The sequence below is a fragment of the Stomoxys calcitrans genome, chromosome 4, assembly GCF_963082655.1.
Source record: "Stomoxys calcitrans chromosome 4, idStoCalc2.1, whole genome shotgun sequence".
Classification (NCBI taxonomy): domain Eukaryota; kingdom Metazoa; phylum Arthropoda; class Insecta; order Diptera; family Muscidae; genus Stomoxys; species Stomoxys calcitrans.
This window is the reverse complement of record NC_081555.1, coordinates 158,916,084-158,936,096: the sequence shown is the minus strand read 5'-3', so window position 1 is coordinate 158,936,096 and position 20,013 is coordinate 158,916,084.

Below are 20,013 nucleotides of genomic sequence, written 5' to 3'. Positions count from 1 at the left end.
AATTCGTGACCCCAGCAAAAATATAAAAATTTTATTGAAAATCCATTAAAAATCGAAATTTCACTTGGAAAACTTAAAATGGCTATATCTCCTAAACTATGCGTCCTAGAGGGAAATGGGCCTAATTCGTGACTCAACCAAAAAATTAAAAATTTCATTGAAAATCCATTAAAAATCAAAATTTCACTTGGAAAACTTAAAATGGCTGTATCTCCTAAACTATGCGTCCTAGAGGGAAATGGGCTTTAATTCGTGACCCCACCAAAAAATTAAAAATTTCATTGAAAATCCATTAAAAATCAAAATTTCACTTGGAAAACTTAAAAAGCTGTATCTCCTAAACTATGCGTCCTAGAGGCAAAAGGGCCTTAATTCGTGACCCCACCGAAAAATAAAAATTTCATTGAAAATCCATTAAAAATCGAAATTTCACTTGGAAAAATTAAAATGGCTGTATCTCCTAAACTATGCGTCCTAGAGGCAAAAGGGCCTTAATTCGTGACCCCACCGAAAAATAAAAATTTCATTGAAAATCCATTAAAAATCGAAATTTCACTTGGAAAAATTAAAATGGCTATATCTCCTAAACTATGCGTCCTAGAGGGAAATGGGCCTTAATTCGTGACTCCACCAAAAAATTAAAAATTTCATTGAAAATCCATTAAAAATCGGAATTTCACATGGAAAACTTCAAATGGCTGTACCTCCTAAACTATGCGTCCTAGAGGGAAATGGGCCTTCATTCGTGACCCCACAAAAAAATAAAAATTTCATTGAAAATCCATTAAAAATCGAAATTTCACTTGGAAAAATTAAAATGGCTGTATCTCCTAAACTATGCGTCCTAGAGGCAAAAGGGCCTTAATTCGTGACCCCACCGAAAAATAAAAATTTCATTGAAAATCCATTAAAAATCGAAATTTCACTTGGAAAAATTAAAATGGCTGTATCTCCTAAACTATGCGTCCTAGAGGCAAAAGGGCCTTAATTCGTGACCCCACCGAAAAATAAAAATTTCATTGAAAATCCATTAAAAATCGAAATTTCACTTGGAAAAATTAAAATGGCTATATCTCCTAAACTATGCGTCCTAGAGGGAAATGGGCCTTAATTCGTGACTCAAACCAAAAAATTAAAAATTTCATTGAAAATCCATTAAAAATCGGAATTTCACATGGAAAACTTAAAATGGCTGTATCTCCTAAACTATGCGTCCTAGAGGGAAATGGGCCTAAATTCGTGACCCCACCCAAAAATTTAAAAATTTCATTGAAAATTCATTAAAAATCGAAATTTCACTTGGAAACCTTAAAATGGCTGTATCTCCTAAACTATGCGTCCTAGAGGGAAATGGGCTTTTATTCGTGACCCCACCAAAAAATTAAAAATTTCATTGAAAATCCATTAAAAATCAAAATTTCACTTGGAAAACTTAAAATGGCTGTATCTCCTAAACTATGCGTCCTAGAGGGAAATGGGCCTTAATTCGTGACCCCACCAAAAAACTAAAAATTTTATTGAAAATCCATTAAAAATCGAAATTTCACTTGGAAACTTTAAAATGGCTGTATCTCCTCAACTATGCGCCCTAGAGGAAAATGGGCCTAAATTCGTGACCCCACCCAAAAATTAAAAATTTCATTGAAAACCCACTAAAAATCGAAATTTCACTTGGAAAACTTAAAACGGCTGTATCTCCTAAACTATGCGTTTCATTGAAAATCCATTAAAAATCAAAATTTCACATGGAAAACTTAAAAAAACTCCTAGAGGGAAATGAGCCTTAATTCGTGACCCCACCCAAAAATTAAAAATTTCATTGAAAATCCATTAAAAATCGAAATTTCACTTGGAAAACTTAAACTGGCTGTATCTCCTAAACTATGCGTCCTAGAGAGAAATGGGCCTTAATTCGTGACTCCACCAAAAATTCAAGAATTTCATTGAAAATCCATTAAAAATCAAAATTTCACTTGGAAAACTTAAAATAGCTGTATCTCCTAAACTATGCGTCCTAGAGGGAAATGGGCTTTAATTCGTGACCCCACCAAAAAATTAAAAATTTCATTGAAAATCCATTAAAAATCGAAATTTTACTTGGAAAACTTAAAATGGCTGTATCTCCTAAACTATGCGCCCTAGAGGGAAATGGGCCTTAATTCGTGACCCCACCAAAAAATTCAAAATTTTATTGAAAATCCTTAATTCGTAACCCCACCAACAATTTGAAAATTTCATTGAAAATCCACAAAAAATCGAAAGTTTACTTGTAAAACTTAGAACGGCTGTATCTCCTAGACTATGCGTCCTAGAGGGAAATGGGCTTTAATTCGTGACCCCTCAAAAAAAAAAAAAAAAAAAAAATTTTATTGAAAATCCAATAAAAATCAAAATTTCACTTGGAAAACTTAAAATGGCTGTATCTCCTAAACTATGCGTCCTAGAGGGAAATGGGCTTTAATTCGTGACCCCTCCAAAAAATTAAAAATTTCATTGAAAATCCAATAAAAATCGAAATTTCACTTGGAAAACTTAAAATGGCTGTATCTCCTAAACTATGCGTCCTAGAGGGAAATGGACCTTAATCGTGACCCCACAAAAAAATAAACAATTTTATTGAAAATCCATTAAAAATCAAAATTTCACATGGAAAATTTAAAATGGCTGTATCTCCTAAACTATGCGTCCTAGAGGCAAAAGGGCCTTAATTCGTGACCCCACCGAAAAATAAAAATTTCATTGAAAATCCATTAAAAATCGAAATTTCACTTGGAAAAATTAAAATGGCTGTATCTCCTAAACTATGCGTCCTAGAGGCAAAAGGGCCTTAATTCGTGACCCCACCGAAAAATAAAAATTTCATTGAAAATCCATTAAAAATCGAAATTTCACTTGGAAAAATTAAAATGGCTATATCTCCTAAACTATGCGTCCTAGAGGGAAATGGGCCTTAATTCGTGACTCAAACCAAAAAATTAAAAATTTCATTGAAAATCCATTAAAAATCGGAATTTCACATGGAAAACTTAAAATGGCTGTATCTCCTAAACTATGCGTCCTAGAGGGAAATGGGCCTAAATTCGTGACCCCACCCAAAAATTTAAAAATTTCATTGAAAATTCATTAAAAATCGAAATTTCACTTGGAAACCTTAAAATGGCTGTATCTCCTAAACTATGCGTCCTAGAGGGAAATGGGCTTTTATTCGTGACCCCACCAAAAAATTAAAAATTTCATTGAAAATCCATTAAAAATCAAAATTTCACTTGGAAAACTTAAAATGGCTGTATCTCCTAAACTATGCGTCCTAGAAGGAAATGGGACTAAATTCGTGACCCCGCCAAAAAATTAAAAATTTCATTGAAAATCCATTAAAAATCGAAATTTCACTTGGAAAACTTAAAATGGCTGTATCTCCTAAACTATGCGTCCTAGAGGGAAATGGGCTTTAATTCGTGACCCCTCAAATATTAAAAATTTTATTGAAAATCCAATAAAAATCAAAATTTCGCTTGGAAAACTTAAAATGGCTGTATCTCCTAAACTATGCTTTAATTCGTGACCCCTCCAAAAAATTAAAAATTTTATTGAAAATCCAATAAAAATCGAAATTTCACTTGGAAAACTTAAAATGGCTGTATCTCCTAAACTATGCGTCCTAGAGGGAAATGGGCTTTAATTCGTGACCCCACCCAAAAATTCAAAATTTCAATGAAAATCCAATAAAAATCGAAATTTCACTTGGAAAACTTAAAATGGCTGTATCTCCTAAACTATGCGTCCTAGAGTGAAATGGGCCTTAATTCGTGACCCCACCAACAATTTGAAAATTTCATTGAAAATCCACAAAAAATCGAAAGTTTACTTGTAAAACTTAAAATGGCTGTATCTCCTAGACTATGCGTCCTAGAGGGAAATGGGCTCTAATTCGTGACCCCTCAAAAAAAAAAAAAAAATAAAAATTTTATTGAAAACCCAAAAAACTTAAAAAACTATGCGTCCTAGAGGGAAATGGGCCTCAATTCGTGACCCCTCCAAAAAATTAAAAATTTCATTGAAAATCCAATAAAAATCGAAATTTCACTTGGAAGACTTAAAATGGATGTATCTCCTAAACTATGCGTCCTAGAGGGAAATGGGCCTTAATTTGTGACCCCACCCAAAAATTAAAAATTTTATTGAAAATCCATTAAAAATCGAAATTTCACTTGGAAAACTTAAAATGGCTGTATCTCCTAAACTATGCGTCCTAGAGTGAAATGGGCCTTAATTCGTGACCCCACCAACAATTTGAAAATCCACATAAAATCGAAATTTTACTTGGAAAACTTAAAATGGCTGTATCTCCTAAACTATGCGTCCTAGAGAGAAATGGGCTTTAATTCGTGACTCCACTAAAAATTAAAAATTTCATTGAAAATCCATTAAAAATCGAAATTTCACATGGAAAACTTAAAATGGCTGTATCTCCTAAACTATGCGTCCTAGAGGGAAATGGGCTTTCATTCGTGACTCCACCAAAAAATTAAGAATTTTATTGAAAATCCATTAAAAATCAAAATTTCACTTGGAAAACTTAAAATGGCTGTACCTCCTAAACTATGCGTCCTAGAGGGAAATGGGCTTTAATTCGTGACACCTCCAAAAATTAAAAATTTTATTGAAAATCCAATAAAAATCGAAATTTCACTTGGAAAACTTAAAATGGCTGTATCTCCTAAACTATGCGTCCTAAAGTGAAATGGGCCTTAATTCGTGACCCCACCAACAATTTGAAAATCCCCATAAAATCGAAATTTTACTTGTAAAACTTAAAATGGCTGTATCTCCTAAACTATGCGTCCTAGAGGGAAATGGGCCTTAATTCGTGACTCCACCAAAAATTTAAGAATTTCATTGAAAATCCATTAAAAATCGAAATTTCACATGGAAAATTTATAATGGCTGTATCTCCTAGACCATGCGTCGTAGAGGGAAATGGGCCTTAATTCATGACTCCACCCAAAAATTAAAAATTTTATTGAAAATCCATTAAAAATCGAAATTTCACATGGAAAACTTAAAATGGCTGTATCTCCTAAACTATGCGTCCTAGAGGGAAATGGGCTTTAATTCGTGACCCCACCAAAAAATTCAAAACTTCATTGAAAATCCAATAAAAATCGAAATTTCACTTGGAAAACTTAAAATGGCTGTATCTCCTAAACTATGCGTCCTAGAGGGAAATGGGCCTTAATTCGTGACCCCACCAAATAATTGAAAATTTAATTGAAAATCCACAAAAAATCTAAATTTCACTTGGAAAACTTAAAATGGCTGTATCTCCTAAACTATGCGTCCTAGAGGGAAATGGGCCTTAATTCGTGACCCCACCAAAAAAATTAAAAATCTTATTGAAAATCCAATAAAAATCGAAATTTCGCTTGGAAAACTTAAAATGGCTGTATCTCCTAAACTATGCGTCCTAGAGGGAAATGGGCCTTAATTCGTGACCCCACCAAAAAACTAAAAATTTCATTGAAAATCCATTAAAACTCGAAATTTCACATGGAAAACTTAAAATGGCTGTATCTCCTAAACTATGCGTCCTAGAGGGAAATGAGCCTTAATTCGTTACCCCACCAACAATTTGAAAATCCCCATAAAATCGAAATTTTACTTGTAAAACTTAAAATGGCTGTATCTCCTAAACTATGCGTCCTAGAGGGAAATGGGCCTTAATTCGTGACTCCACCAAAAATTTAAGAATTTCATTGAAAATCCATTAAAAATCGAAATTTCACATGGAAAATTTATAATGGCTGTATCTCCTAGACCATGCGTCGTAGAGGGAAATGGGCCTTAATTCATGACTCCACCCAAAAATTAAAAATTTTATTGAAAATCCATTAAAAATCGAAATTTCACATGGAAAACTTAAAATGGCTGTATCTCCTAAACTATGCGTCCTAGAGGGAAATGGGCTTTCATTCGTGACCCCTCCAAAAAATTAAAAATTTCATTGAAAATCCAATAAAAATCGAAATTTCACTTGGAAGACTTAAAATGGCTGTATCTCCTAAACTATGCGTCCTAGAGGGAAATGAGCCTTAATTTGTGACCCCACCCAAAAATTAAAAATGTTTTTGAAAATCCATTAAAAATCGAAATTTCACTTGGAAAACTTAAAATGGCTGTATCTCCTAAACTATGCGTCCTAGAGGGAAATGGGCTTTAATTCGTGACTCCACTAAAAATTAAAAATGTCATTGAAAATCCATTAAAAATCGAAATTTCACATGGAAAACTTAAAATGGCTGTATCTCCTAAACTATGCGTCCTAGAGGGAAATGGGCTTTAATTCGTGACTCCACCAAAAAATTAAGAGTTTTATTGAAAATCCATTAAAAATCGAAATTTCACTTGGAAAACTTAAAATGGCTGTATCTTCTAAACTATGCGTCCTAGAGGGAAATGGGCCTTCATTCGTGACCATACCAACAATTTGAAAATTTCATTGAAAATCCGCAAAAAATCGAAATTTTACTTGTAAAACTTAAAATGGCTGTATCTCCTAGACTATGTGTCCTAGAGGGAAATGGGCTTTAATTCGTGACCCTTCAAAAAAATTAAAAATCTTATTGAAAATCCAATAAAAATCGAAATTTTACTTGTAAAACTTAAAATGGCTGTATCTCCTAAACTATGCGTCCTAGAGGGAAATGGGCCTTAATTCGTGACCCCACCAAAAAACTAAAAATTTTATTGAAAATCCATTAAAAATCGAAACTTCACATGGAAAACTTATAATGGCTGTATCTCCTAAACTATGCGTCCTAGAGGGAAACGAGCGTTAATTCGTGATCCCACCAAAAAAATTAAAAATTTCATTGAAAATCCATTAGAAATCGAAATTTCAACTTAAAATGGCTGTATCTCCTAAACTATGCGTCCTAGAGGGAAATGGGCCTTAATTCGTGACCCCACCCAAAAATTAAAAATTTTATTGAAAATCCATTAAAAACCGAAATTTCACTTGGAAAGCTTAAAATGGCTGTATCTCCTAAACTACGCGTCCTAGAGGGAAATGGGCTTTAATTCGTGACCCCACCAAATATTTGAAAATTTCATTGAAAATCCACAAAAAATCGAAATTTTACTTGTAAAACTTAAAATGGCTGTATCTCCTAAACTATGCGTCCTAGAGGGAAATGGGCCTTAATTCGTGACCCCACCCAAAAATTAAAAATTTTATTGAAAATCCATTAAAAACCGAAATTTCCCTTGGAAAGCTTAAAATGGCTGTATCTCCTAAACTATGCGTCCTAGAGTGAAATGGGCTTTAATTCGTGACCCCACCAAAAAATTAAAAATTTCATTGAAAATCCATTAAAAATCTAAATTTCACTTGGAAAACTTAAAATAGCTGTATCTCCTAAACTATGCGTCCTAGAGGGAAATGGGCCTTAATTCGTGACCCCACCCAAAAATTAAAAATTTTATTGAAAATCCATTAAAAACCGAAATTTCACTTGGAAAGCTTAAAATGGCTGTATCTCCTAAACTATGCGTCCTAGAGTGAAATGGGCTTTAATTCGTGACCCCACCCAAAAATTAAAAATTTTATTGAAAATCCATTAAAAACCGAAATTTTACTTGTAAAACTTAAAATGGCTGTATCTCCTAAACTATGCGTCCTAGAGGGAAATGGGCCTTAATTCGTGACTCCACCAAAAATTTAAGAATTTCATTGAAAATCCATTAAAAATCGAAATTTCACATGGAAAATTTATAATGGCTGTATCTCCTAGACCATGCGTCGTAGAGGGAAATGGGCCTTAATTCATGACTCCACCCAAAAATTTAAAATTTTATTGAAAATCCATTAAAAATCGAAATTTCACATGGAAAACTTAAAATGGCTGTATCTCCTAAACTATGCGTCCTAGAGGGAAATGGGGCTTAATTCGAGACCCAACCAAAAATTTTGAAATTTCATTGAAAATCTATTAAAAATCGAAATTTCACTTGGAAAACTTAAAATGGCAGTATCTCCTAAACTATGAAATTTCACTTGGAAAACATAAAATGGCTGTATCTCCTAAACTATGCATCCTAGAGGAAAATGGGGCTTAATTCGTGACCCCACCAAAAATTTTAAAATTTTATTGAAAATCCATAAAAAATCGAAATTTCACTTGGAAAACTTAAAATGGCTGTATCTCCTAAACTATGCATCCTAGAGGGAAATGGGCCTTAATTCGTGACCCCTCCAAAAATTTAAAAATTCCATTGAAAATCGAAATTTCACTTGGAAAACTTAAAATGGCTGTATCTCCTAAACTATGCGTCCTAGAGGAAAATTGGTCTTAAAGTTTTTCAACAAAGTCTCTAAGTTTAATTTTTCCTTCTCACAATTCATCTTTAATTTACCAAATAAATATTTGCAACATAACAAAAACCCAGGAAGATAAATAAATTTGATAAAGGGAAGAAATGTTATTTTTGTATGAGCCTCAGGGCTTCAAAAACTACACCCTCATATGAAGCAAGTATGGAAACATTTCTGCAAAACCACTTAAAACACAAAGTAACAAAAGTCCATTTAAGATTTATATCATTTTTCAACAACAGCGCTGCAACCAAAACAATAACAACGACAACATAACGGCCATATGTTTAAGCGACAAGCTTAAGTTCAATGCTCTGAACATGAAAATTTAATGAAAAACTGAAACTAAGAGCAACAGTAAAAATAACCGCAAGAAAGTTGCAACTACTTGAGTGTCTGTGTGTGTGTTGTATGTAGCTTAAATGCAACACCAAAGGCGAAAGGAAATGAAAGACCCTTAAAACTGCCACCCATGCCCTAAACTGGGAAGCCTTAATCATCAATTCCTTGCACTTGTCTATAATTTATATATGAACAAAATTATGGCCATAGTGAAGCCAGAGGAAGTAAAGGCGTTGGCAGAAGGCGTCTGTGAAAAATGAAGTTCTCATGTGTCTCAGGCGCCTTGAGTTTTATTCACTTCAAAGTCTTACAATTTGAGTTAATTTCTTACAGGTCCTCTGTTATTGGCACCAACTACAACTCGAGCTTCAGTTAAGGGAGTAATGACTGACAAACTTCGAACATCACCCATGGCAAAGTGCAATTGCAACACCAAGAGTGACAACGACACCCACGAAATATGCAGTAAGTGTTGCAACCATGTCATGTGCACCAAGAAGAACATTGACTGCCACACCGTGTTAAAATTAAAAAGAAAATTATATAGAGAAGCACAATAGGTACAAATTTTCAAAGTTTTTAAAGGAATTAAGTTAGGTTAGGTTGAAAAGAGGGTGTAGATATTAATCCGCCCCATGCCACTATGGACATACACCTAAGCCAGTAATCGGCTTGTTGTGCGCTCTAAAAACTATAAGGGAACCTCTAAAAAGATAATTTTAAGTTAGGAATTCCGTGCTACTTACAAAATTCTTAATTCTTCTCAATACCACTCCCCTAAGTTGGTTCATGTCTGATATTGTGTCTCCACCCAAGTACCGGTATCTGTTGAACGCGAAAGCCGGGCAATGACAAAGGAAATTCTCCAACGTCTCATCATCTTCCCCGCATGCCCTACATATGCCATCACTTGCCGCACCAATTTTACTTAAGTCAGCTAGTAGTCCAATGTGTCCCGTTATGATACCATTAGCTATACTGACCTCCCTCTTGTTTCCTTTCAGTAATAGCCTCGCCTACTCACGATCTGGATCCTCCCATAGGATTTTCGCCGTCCTATCGACCGTTTCGCTGTTCCACAATGTTGCATGCGCATTGGTCGCCCACTTCCTTAACTCGGACTGCGTCGACCCGAAAGGCTTCGGGTTAACCAAGTTTATTGACGTTATGAAGCTGATGTTGTGATTTCCCGGATATAAAGCGCTTTCCAGGTAATGAAGAGGCGGACGAATGCGCTAGAAGTAGTTCGTCTGCGCCGAGCGAACCTGTCAAAGGTCTTGCCTATGTGCCATTTGTCGAGTGGCCAGTGCGAGGTCTCTTGTGATAGTACTCTGAACTGAATCTTGAACTATTGTGAACATGTTCTTGGAGGTATTGTTGAAGCTCCACTCGATTCTCTATACATTGGGGAATCGGCTAAAAGGATGCTTTTCAGGCTGATGCAATTTGATCAGCGGTTAGATACACCGGTATCCTTGATGGGGCTTTGGTCTGTCAAAGGTTTTGCCTATGTACCATTTTTAGAGTGGCCAGTGCGAGGTCGGCGCCAAGATGGGATTCCGTGGATGGTTGCCAGGCCTCTTAGGCGCTCTGGCCTGTCATCAACCGGAGGAGGATAAAGGAGCTACTGGCTTTCGATGAAAGGTCTCTAAGCCACTTGATAAGAGTCATAATCGGACACAGTGCAAAAAGCTGTTAAGCGACGCTCACAGGAATACAACACAATTCCTTCTTCAGTGGATGTCTTGATGAGGATGAGGAGGAGACTATTGAAAACTTAAGTTGCTCATATTCGGCTCAACACAGGATCGCAGGCTCTCTTTTCTGAGGAGGCGGTTTTTCTGCGATCTGGATGATATTGCAAACGTAGCTGTGGGAAGTCTCCTGAGAATCGTTGACTGGAAGGGATGGTTCCGACTGAGATGTGCTAAGATTCGGCGAAGGAACATACGCTCTTGCGTGAGGAATAGACGTTCACTCCCGCATCCAGTTCTCAGTTTTTACTGTTTCTTTTATTCGTTTATAACCTTTGGAGATGGTTTGAAGTCTCACATCTTAATTTTTCTTCATTTTCATTCTAAAGTATGAGAATGGGCCAAAATGGCCTTCGAGTAAACTCATTTAACTTATGAAACCATTAAACCTAACCTAAACTTACCTAAGGGACAATAGCAGCATTATCCTGCGACAGCTAGGGCTGCGAACTTCTTAATTTCTCCTAATCATTTTTTATACCCACCACCGAAGGATGGAGGTATATTCATTTTGTCATTCCGTTTGCAACACATCGAAATATCCATTCCTGACCCTATAAAGTATATATATTTTTGATCAGCGTAAAAATCTAAGACGATCTAGACATGTCCGTCCGTCTGTCTGTTGAAATCACGCTACAGTCTTTAAAAACAGAGATATTAAGCTGAAATTTTGCACAGATTCTTTTTTTTTGTCCATAAGCAGGTTAAGTTCGAAGATGGGCTATATCGGACTATAACTTGATATAGTCCCCATAAAGACCGATCCGCCGATTTAGGGTCTTAGGCCCGTAAAAGCCACATTTATTATCTGATCTTGCTGAAATTTGGAACAGTGAGTTGTGTTAGGCCCTTCGATATCCTTCGCCAATTTGGCTCAGATCGGTCCAGATTTGGATATAGTTGCCATATAGACCGATCCTCCTATTTAGGGTCTAAGGCCCATAAAAGCCACATTTATTATCCGATCTTGCTGAAATTTGGGACAGTGAGTTGTGTTAGGCCCTTCGACATCATTCATCAATTTGGCTCAGATCGGTCCAGATTTGGATGTAGCCCCCATATAGACCGATCCTCCGATTTAGGGTCTAAAGCCCATAAAAGCCACATTTATTATCCGATTTCGCTGAAATTTTGGACACTGAGTTGCGTTAGGCTCTTCGACATCATTCATCAATTTGGTTCAGATCGGTGTAGATTTGGATATAGCTGCCATATAGACCGATTTCTGGATTTAAGGTTTTGGGCCCATAAAATGCTCATTTATTGTCCGATGTCGCCGAAATTTGGGACAGTGAGTTAAGTTTAGCCCCTTGACATATTTCTGCAATATCGCACAGATCGGTCCAGATTTGAATATGGCTGCCATATAGACCGATCTCTCGATTTAAAGTTTTGGGGCCATAAAAGATGCATTTATTGTCCGATTTCGCCGAAATTTGGGACATTGCTTTGTGTTAGGCTCTTCGACACGATTCTGCAACTTGGCCCTCATCGGTCCATATTTGGATATAGCTGACATGTGACCGTTATCTCGATTTAATGTCTTGACCCCATAAAAGGTGCATTTATAATCTGATTTCACTGAAATTTGACACAGTGACTTATGTTAGGCTTTTCGACATCCGTGTCGTATATGGTTCACATCGGTTTATTTTTAGATATAGCTACTGTACTTATTAGTATTTGGTCCAAATCGGAACATATTTTGATAAAACTGCTATGGGATATAAGGTATGACATTTTCACCGAATTTTGATGAAAGGTGGTTTACATATATACCCGACGTGGTGGGTATCCAAAGTTCGGCCCGGTCGAACTTAACGCCTTTTTACTTGTTTGATTCGATTTGACTATATTTATTTGTCTGTCTTTGTGGATGACGGCGTATGAAGCTCCCTCCTTGCTAGATATGACCATTGTGTCTGGTTTACTTTTTCGGGGTCTAACTTTCCCTTTCTTCTTGAAAGTTTTCTAACCTTCTCCATTGTCTTTGTGGGCTCCGCTGGTTGTTTGTTGGCCCATTGGGGGTTCTGCTGTAGTCACCACGCCCGACCATGTCTGCCTTATTGGGCACGAAACTGTTTTTAGGTGGGTCTCATCATCAAGGTTTCGTGTAGGCTCATGTTTAGAGGGCCATACTTTTGACGATGTCTTTCCCATTTTTTCCCCCATTTTCTCCACAGCATATTTTATACCGTTGGCCACACAGATTTGTTGCTTGATTGCGGGATGTTCGTTGCACTTTCTGCACTTTACGTAATCAATCAGTTCGGCGATGCAGCAAATGCATCATTTTCTTGGGGTGAGGTTGTCTTCCTCTTCGTTGGGTCTTGTCGCTGCTTATTTTCGAAACTTGTAGAATTAGCTGTTATCCCAACCAAGGGGGTGCCGGGGTAACAAAACAGTCGTTTAATGATGACGACAGGTAGCCAGCTTGCGCACTACGCTTAAGTTACGTCAGTTACGTCTACCTTTGGATGTCATGTCTGTCTGTCCATTTGCCGTCTGTCAGCCAGTCTTTCTGTCTGTTTGGCTGTCTGTCTATAGCTTTGTCTGCTTGTCTATCTGTCTGTTCATCCGTCAGTCTGTTTGTCTGTCTTTCCGCCCTCTTTTCCATGTTAATTTGTGTGCAAAGAACAGGTTGCAATTTTCCATCGTTTAGCATATTTTCTTGGCCTTAAAGCGAAGCTTATTACTAGACCTTAAATGTGCTTCCCGAAGATTGGGCCATATGCGATATGGCTGCCATGGGTATATAAACGTTTCAACGGATTATGATGAAACATGGTTGATATATATTTTCTAGGTGTTGGGTATCCAAAGTTCGACCCAGCCGAACTCAATGACGTTTAACTGGGTTTACATTACCCCAATGTGAATAAACACTTGCCATGGTTTTAACTGTTGTAAGCATTTGGCTTTATCTGCACTTTTTCTCAAACTCTTATTTGGGTAAACCAGGTGAATCAGCTATTAACACAATTTATATGGAATTCATTTACTCTTTCTTTTTTTTGTTGCTTTGGGACATACAAAAATTTAACTCCACCATAGCTGCCCGGCTGGTAAGTGGTGGTAAACTCAGGCATGAGAAATAGGTTATATCCCCCCGGAACATGCTGCGGTAATTGCGAACCCAACCTAAGGCAACATCTAATTGAAGTCGATAGTTGAAGATTCCTGGTGCAGTTAATGCTGTAGCACAAGCACTCCAGAGACAGAGAGAGAGAGAGGGGGTGTTCGTGTGAGAGCCTCACCTTCGACTCATCTATGAAATGATTGCAAGTAGCAAATTAATTAAATGTTCTTACCTGATTGCACATTTGAACACTGGTGATGCTGCGAATGTTGCCATTGCCGTTGCTGCCCATTGGCTGTTTGTTGCTGAATTAACTTTAAGCTCTTGATTGCAATTTGTTGTACCAGCACATTGGGAATGAAATAATTTGTAATTAAACTAGGTTGCGAAGGCCTTATTTATTAGGTCGCTCCCAAAGGCTAACAATGAGAAATTGTTTGGGGAAAATGTGGGCCACCATTTAATGGGCCAAAGGTTAAGTGAGATGTTCAACAATGCAATAAAACTACATTTTAAAAATGGAAGGAAAGTTTCTAGTTATCCATTTCAAGGGGAGAATATGAAATTTTTTCCTCCAAATATTTAACTGGGAGGCAAGGTGTACATTAATCTCATATCAATGAAGGCTGCCCGTATTATGTTTTTATTTAACCTTTGACCTTTCCATAGATTTGATCGATCTGCGGGCAGTAGTCCAAAACTAAAATCCATAGATCAAAATCCATCACTTACTAATACTGATAAAATTTTATAAAAGTACTAAAACTGTTGAAAACCAGTATGGAAGGGCAAAAGTCGGGCGGTGCCGATTGTATTATACCCTACACCTACACCCATAATTACAAGGTGGGACCTATATCCAATTCTGAACCAATTTTGATGGACCTCGGCGAGCAAATATGTTCAAACTGTAAAAACTACGGTTGACAAATGACAACATTATGGCAAATAACCCAAAATCTGGCGAACGTATATATGGGAGTTATATCTAATTCTGAACCAAATGCGAGCAAACTTCTAAGATAATGTGGTAGTCGTCGAGGAAAGCGATGTGCAAAGTTTTGGCAAGATTGGTCAATAAATGCGCTTGCAGTGGCTCTTAAAGTGAAAATCGGGCGATATGCATATATGACAGCTATATCTAAATCTGTGCCGATTTCTATGAAATTTACCAGTAATATTGAGAGTCATAAGAAAATCCTACCTGCAAAATTTCGACAGAATCGGATAACAAATGATCACTATTTTGCAATATTTCTCAAAATCAAACGAAACATATATATGGGAGCTATATCTAAATTTGAACCGATTTCGAGCAAACTCCTCAGATACTGTGCCAGTTGTCGAGGAAAGCGTTTTGCAAAATTTTGGCAAGATGGATCAATAAATGCCCCTACTGTGCCTCTAGAAGTGAAAATCGGGCGATATATACATATGAGAGCTATATCTAAATCTGAACCGATTTCCATGAAATTCACCAGTAATGTTGAGAGTGAAGAGAAAATCCCTCCTGCTGAATTTCGATTAACAAAAGACCATTTTATTGCAATATTACTGCAAATCGGACGAACATTTATATGAGAGCTATATCTAAATCTGAACCGATTTTATCCAAACTCTATGTATATTGTGGTAGTCACCGATAAAAGCGTTGGGCAATATTTTGGCAAGATTGGTCAATAAATGTGCTTGCAGTGGCTCTACGAGTGAAAATCGGGCAATACATACATATGACAGCTATATCTAAATCTGAACCGATTTCCATGAAATTCACCAGTAATGTCGAGGGTCGTAAAAAAATCCTTCCTGCCAAATTTCGTGAGAATCGAGATTGTCCTAAAATTCCAAGACGATTCAACGATGTCCTTGTGTCTGTCCGTCCGTCTGTTGTAATCACTCTAGAGCCTTCAAAAATTGAGATATTGAGCTAAATTTTAACAGAGATACGTCTTTTTGATACACGCTGATTAAGTTCTTGAACGGGTCAAATCGGACCATTTTTGGATACAGCTGCTATATAGACCGATCTTCCGATATAGGGTCTAATGCCCATAAAAACTTTATTTTCCATCCGATTTTACTGAAATTTGAAACAGTGAGTAGGTTAACACCTCCCAACATCCGACCTAAATATGGTCGCCTCCCAACATCCGACCGATAAAGGGTCTGAAGCCCATAAAAGCTTTAGTTATTACCCGATTTCGCTGAAATTTGAAACAGTGAGTATGTCAAGACGTCCCAACATCCGACCGTAATATGGATCTATGGTATGGTTTACAATTGGATATATTTGCCAAAAAGTTGTTCTACAGTATTGAATAGCAACTTGTATTTATTAGACCACTCAATGTCCGTGCCGAATATGGGTGCTTAAGTTACCCAATTTTGACCGGACTGTGACGATATGGGGTTTACATATTTACCCGAGGTGGTGGGTATCTAAACTTCGGCCCGGCCGAACTTAATGCCTTTTTGCTTGTTTTTTCATAAGCAGGTTAAGTTCGAATATGGGCTATATCGGAGTATGTCTTGATATAGCCTCCATATAGACCGATCCGCCGATTTAGGGTGTTAGACCCATAAAAGCCACATTTATTAGCCGATTTTGCAGAAATTTGGGCAATGAGTTGTGTTAAGACCTTCGACATTCTTCTTCAATTTGGCCCAGATCGGTTCAAATTTGGACATAGCTGCCATGTAGACCGATATCTCGCTTTAAGGTCTTGGGCCCATAAAAGGCCCATTTATTGTCCGACTTTGCCAAAATTTGCGACAGTGAGTTGTGTTAAGGCCTTCGACATTTTTCTTCAATTTGGCTCAGATCGGTTCAGATTTGGATATAGCTGCCATGTAGACCGATATCTAGCTATAAGGTCTTGGGTCCATAAAAGGCCCATTAATTCTCCGACTTTGCCAAAATTTGGGACAGTGTGTTGTGTTAGGCCCTTCGATATCCTTCTTCAATTTGGCTCAGATCGGTCCAGATTTGGATATAACAGCCATGTAGACCGATATCTCGCTTTAAGGTCTTTGGCCCATAAAATGCGCATTTAATGTCCGACTTTGCCAAAATTTGGGACAGTGAGTTGTGTTAAGGCCTTCGACATTCTTCTTCAATTTTGCTCAGATCGGTCCAGATTTGGACGTAGCTGCCATATAGACCGATCTCTCTAAATAATGTTTTGGGCCCATAAAAGACACATTTATTGTCCGATTGTTGCTTAGGGCTCTTCTACAACTTTCTGCAATTTGGCCCAGATCGGTTCAGACTTGGCTATATAGACACATTGACTTATATTGGGCTTTTCGACATTAGTGTCGTATATGGTTCAGATAGGTCTATATTTGTATATGGCTACCAAAAAGACCAAAATTTTGTTCTACAAAATTGAAAAAGGACTTGTACTTATTAGGGCTCTCTTATCCGCGTAAAATTTTTGTCCAAATCGGTCCATACTTCGATAAAGCTGCTGTGGGGGCATAAATTATGAATTTTTCACCGGATTCTGATGAAATGTGGTTTATATAAATACCCGAGATGGGGGGGTATCCAAAGTTCGGCCCGGCCGCTTTTTTACTTGTTTATTTCAAATAAATCTTATTATTGTCCCACTACGATTTGAACACAAATTCATTTTTACTTCTTATCAAATTTATGCTCAAAAAGTATCTTCTTAGGTTGACCTCCGACTTTAAGCGAATCTTTAATTACTACATTGCTCAAGATCACAAAAAGTGCATTCATTAAAATTGCAACCCAACCAAACTAAACCAGTCATTGAAACTTCTATTCCATCCACCCACTTCATTCTACTAGGGAAATACATTCCCAGACCCGACCATAGTTTAAACTCTAAGTTTTGCTCTGCCTTTGCCTTAGCAAGTCATTTACATTTGTTTTTGTTTCTGGTTATTTGTGAGCAAACTATTTTTGCAGTTTGCCAGAACTATAATTACGAAGATGGGTTGAGAAACAGTGTGCAAAATGATGTTACCAATGACACTGGCGGTACAGTGTAGGGGGAAAAAATAATCACAAGAATAACAAGGAAGAAATTGCCAGGTAAATAAGAATCATGCACAATCTACCTAATGTGAGCTAAAATAAGTAAGGACGCGTTAAGGTCGACCGAAACTTATTGGGTTGCCCAAAAAGTAATTGCGGATTTTTCATATAGTCGGCGTTGACAAATTTTTTCACAGCTTGTGACTCTGTAATTGCATTCTTTCTTCTGTCAGTTATCAGCTGTTACTTTTAGCTTGCTTTAGAAAAAAAGTGTAAAAAAAGTAGAAGTTCATTCTAAGTTTTATTAAAAATGCATTTACTTTCTGTTAAAAAATCCGCAATTACTTTTTGGGCAACCCAATACATATATTTACTATGGATCACTTTTGTGAAATTCTTTTTCATAGGCAGAGTATTCGGTTTGAGAGCCATTAAAGGTTTTATACTGATTTTGACCATGCTTGTCATGAATATTGGAAGTTATACCAAGATTCTATATGCAAAATTCAGCCAAATTGGATAATAACTATGCCTCCTAGGGACCCAAAAAGTCAAATAAAGAGATTGGTTTATATGGGAGGTATATCAAAAGTAAGCGAAATTTCGACAGACAACCAAGCACACAGACGGACAGACAGTAAGATTTATCGAAGCAACAACACTACCCACCGGAGAGGAAATCTACCTCACCCGGAGGAAATGGGACATTTGCTTCATTGTGGGACCAAATCGATGAAATGGTGGACTACGTAAACAGCAAAAACAATGTGCATCACGCATTCAAGCAACAAATCAGTATAATTTGGCTAACCTACAACAAGGTCTGAGATCAATGGCATGAAATATGCTCTGGAGAGATTCGCAAAGCCATTCTCCATATGGGTGCCTTGACGAAACCTTGACCATGCGACCAACTCAACAAGTAAAAAGGCTTTAAGTTCGGTCGGGCCGAACTTTGGATACCCATCACCTCGGAAACAACTCATTGTCCTAGATTTCGACGAAATCGGATTTTAAATGCACTTTTTTGGCCCCAAAACCTTAAATCGACAGATCTATCTATATGGCAGCTATATCCAAATCAAGACCGATCTGGGCCAAAAATGTGGAAAGTTTTCGAAGGGCTTAACACAACTCACTGTCCCAAATTTCGGCGTTATAGGACAATAAACGCGAATTTTATGGGATGATCGGTTTATATTGCAGTTATATCCAAATCTGAACCGATCTGGGCCAATTTGAAGAAGGGTGTCGAAATGTCAAAGGCGCTAACACAACTTACTGCCCCAAATTTCGGCGAAATCGGATAATAAATGTGCCTTTTATGGGTCCAAAACCATTAATCGAGAGACCAGTCTATATGGCAGCTATATCCAAATCTAGACCGATATGGGCCTAAATGCGAAAAGTTGTCGAAGAGTCTTACACAACTCACTGTCCCAAATTTCAGCAAAATCAGATCGTTAGTGTGGCTTTTATGGGCCCAAGACCTTAAATCGAGAAATCCGTCTATATGGCAGCTATATCCAAATCTAGACCGATCTGGGCCAAAATGCAAAAGGTTGTCGAAGAGCCTTACACAACTCACTGTCCCAAATTTCAGCAAAATCGGATCGTAAGTGTGGCTTTTATGGACCCAATACCTTAAATCTAGAAATCAGTCTATATGGCAGCTATATCCATATCTGGACTGGTCTGAGCCAAATTGAAGAAGTAAGTCGACTGGCCTAACACAACCCACTGTCCCAACTTTCAGCAAAATCGAATAATGAATGGGCCTAAAACCTTAAATCGAAAGATCGGTCTATATGGGGGCTATATCAAGATATAGTCCGATATTACCCATAATCTGCCTATGGAAAAAAGAAGAATCTGTGCAAAATTTCAGCTAATTATTTTAATTTTTAAAGACTGTAACTTGATTTCAACAGACAGACGGACGGACAGACGGACGGACAGACGGACGGACATGGCTAGATTGTCTTAGATTTTTGCGACGATCAAAAATATATATACTTCACTAGCCGAACCCGGCCCGCACCGCTGCGCCTTCTTTAACTTTCTAATATCCATTTAGTATGGGAACACTTCGCCCTGAGTGCGGACATCGAATTCATGCCATTGTAGCCTATGACGCTGAGCGCGTTCGAATCCTGGCAAGAATGTCGGACAAAGCGTGCAAACCACAACATCAAGAACTCATCACTATTCTCGCAGCTCCTAATCTGCAGGGCCCTTTCCAGAGTTTAACAGCTGTTCTGAATTCCGCTCATTATCCAGAACCTCTAACTGGGACTGATGATCTGGTTGATTGACTCTATAAGACATCTTGTCTCTCCTCTTGGGTAGTTTGATGTAAGAGAGCGTCTCCTTACCCTTTCTCAGCGACCAGATCTCTCTAACCGTGATCGCTAAAGACTCAGATTCCGTGCTCGCTTCCTTCGTACTTTACTTAGTC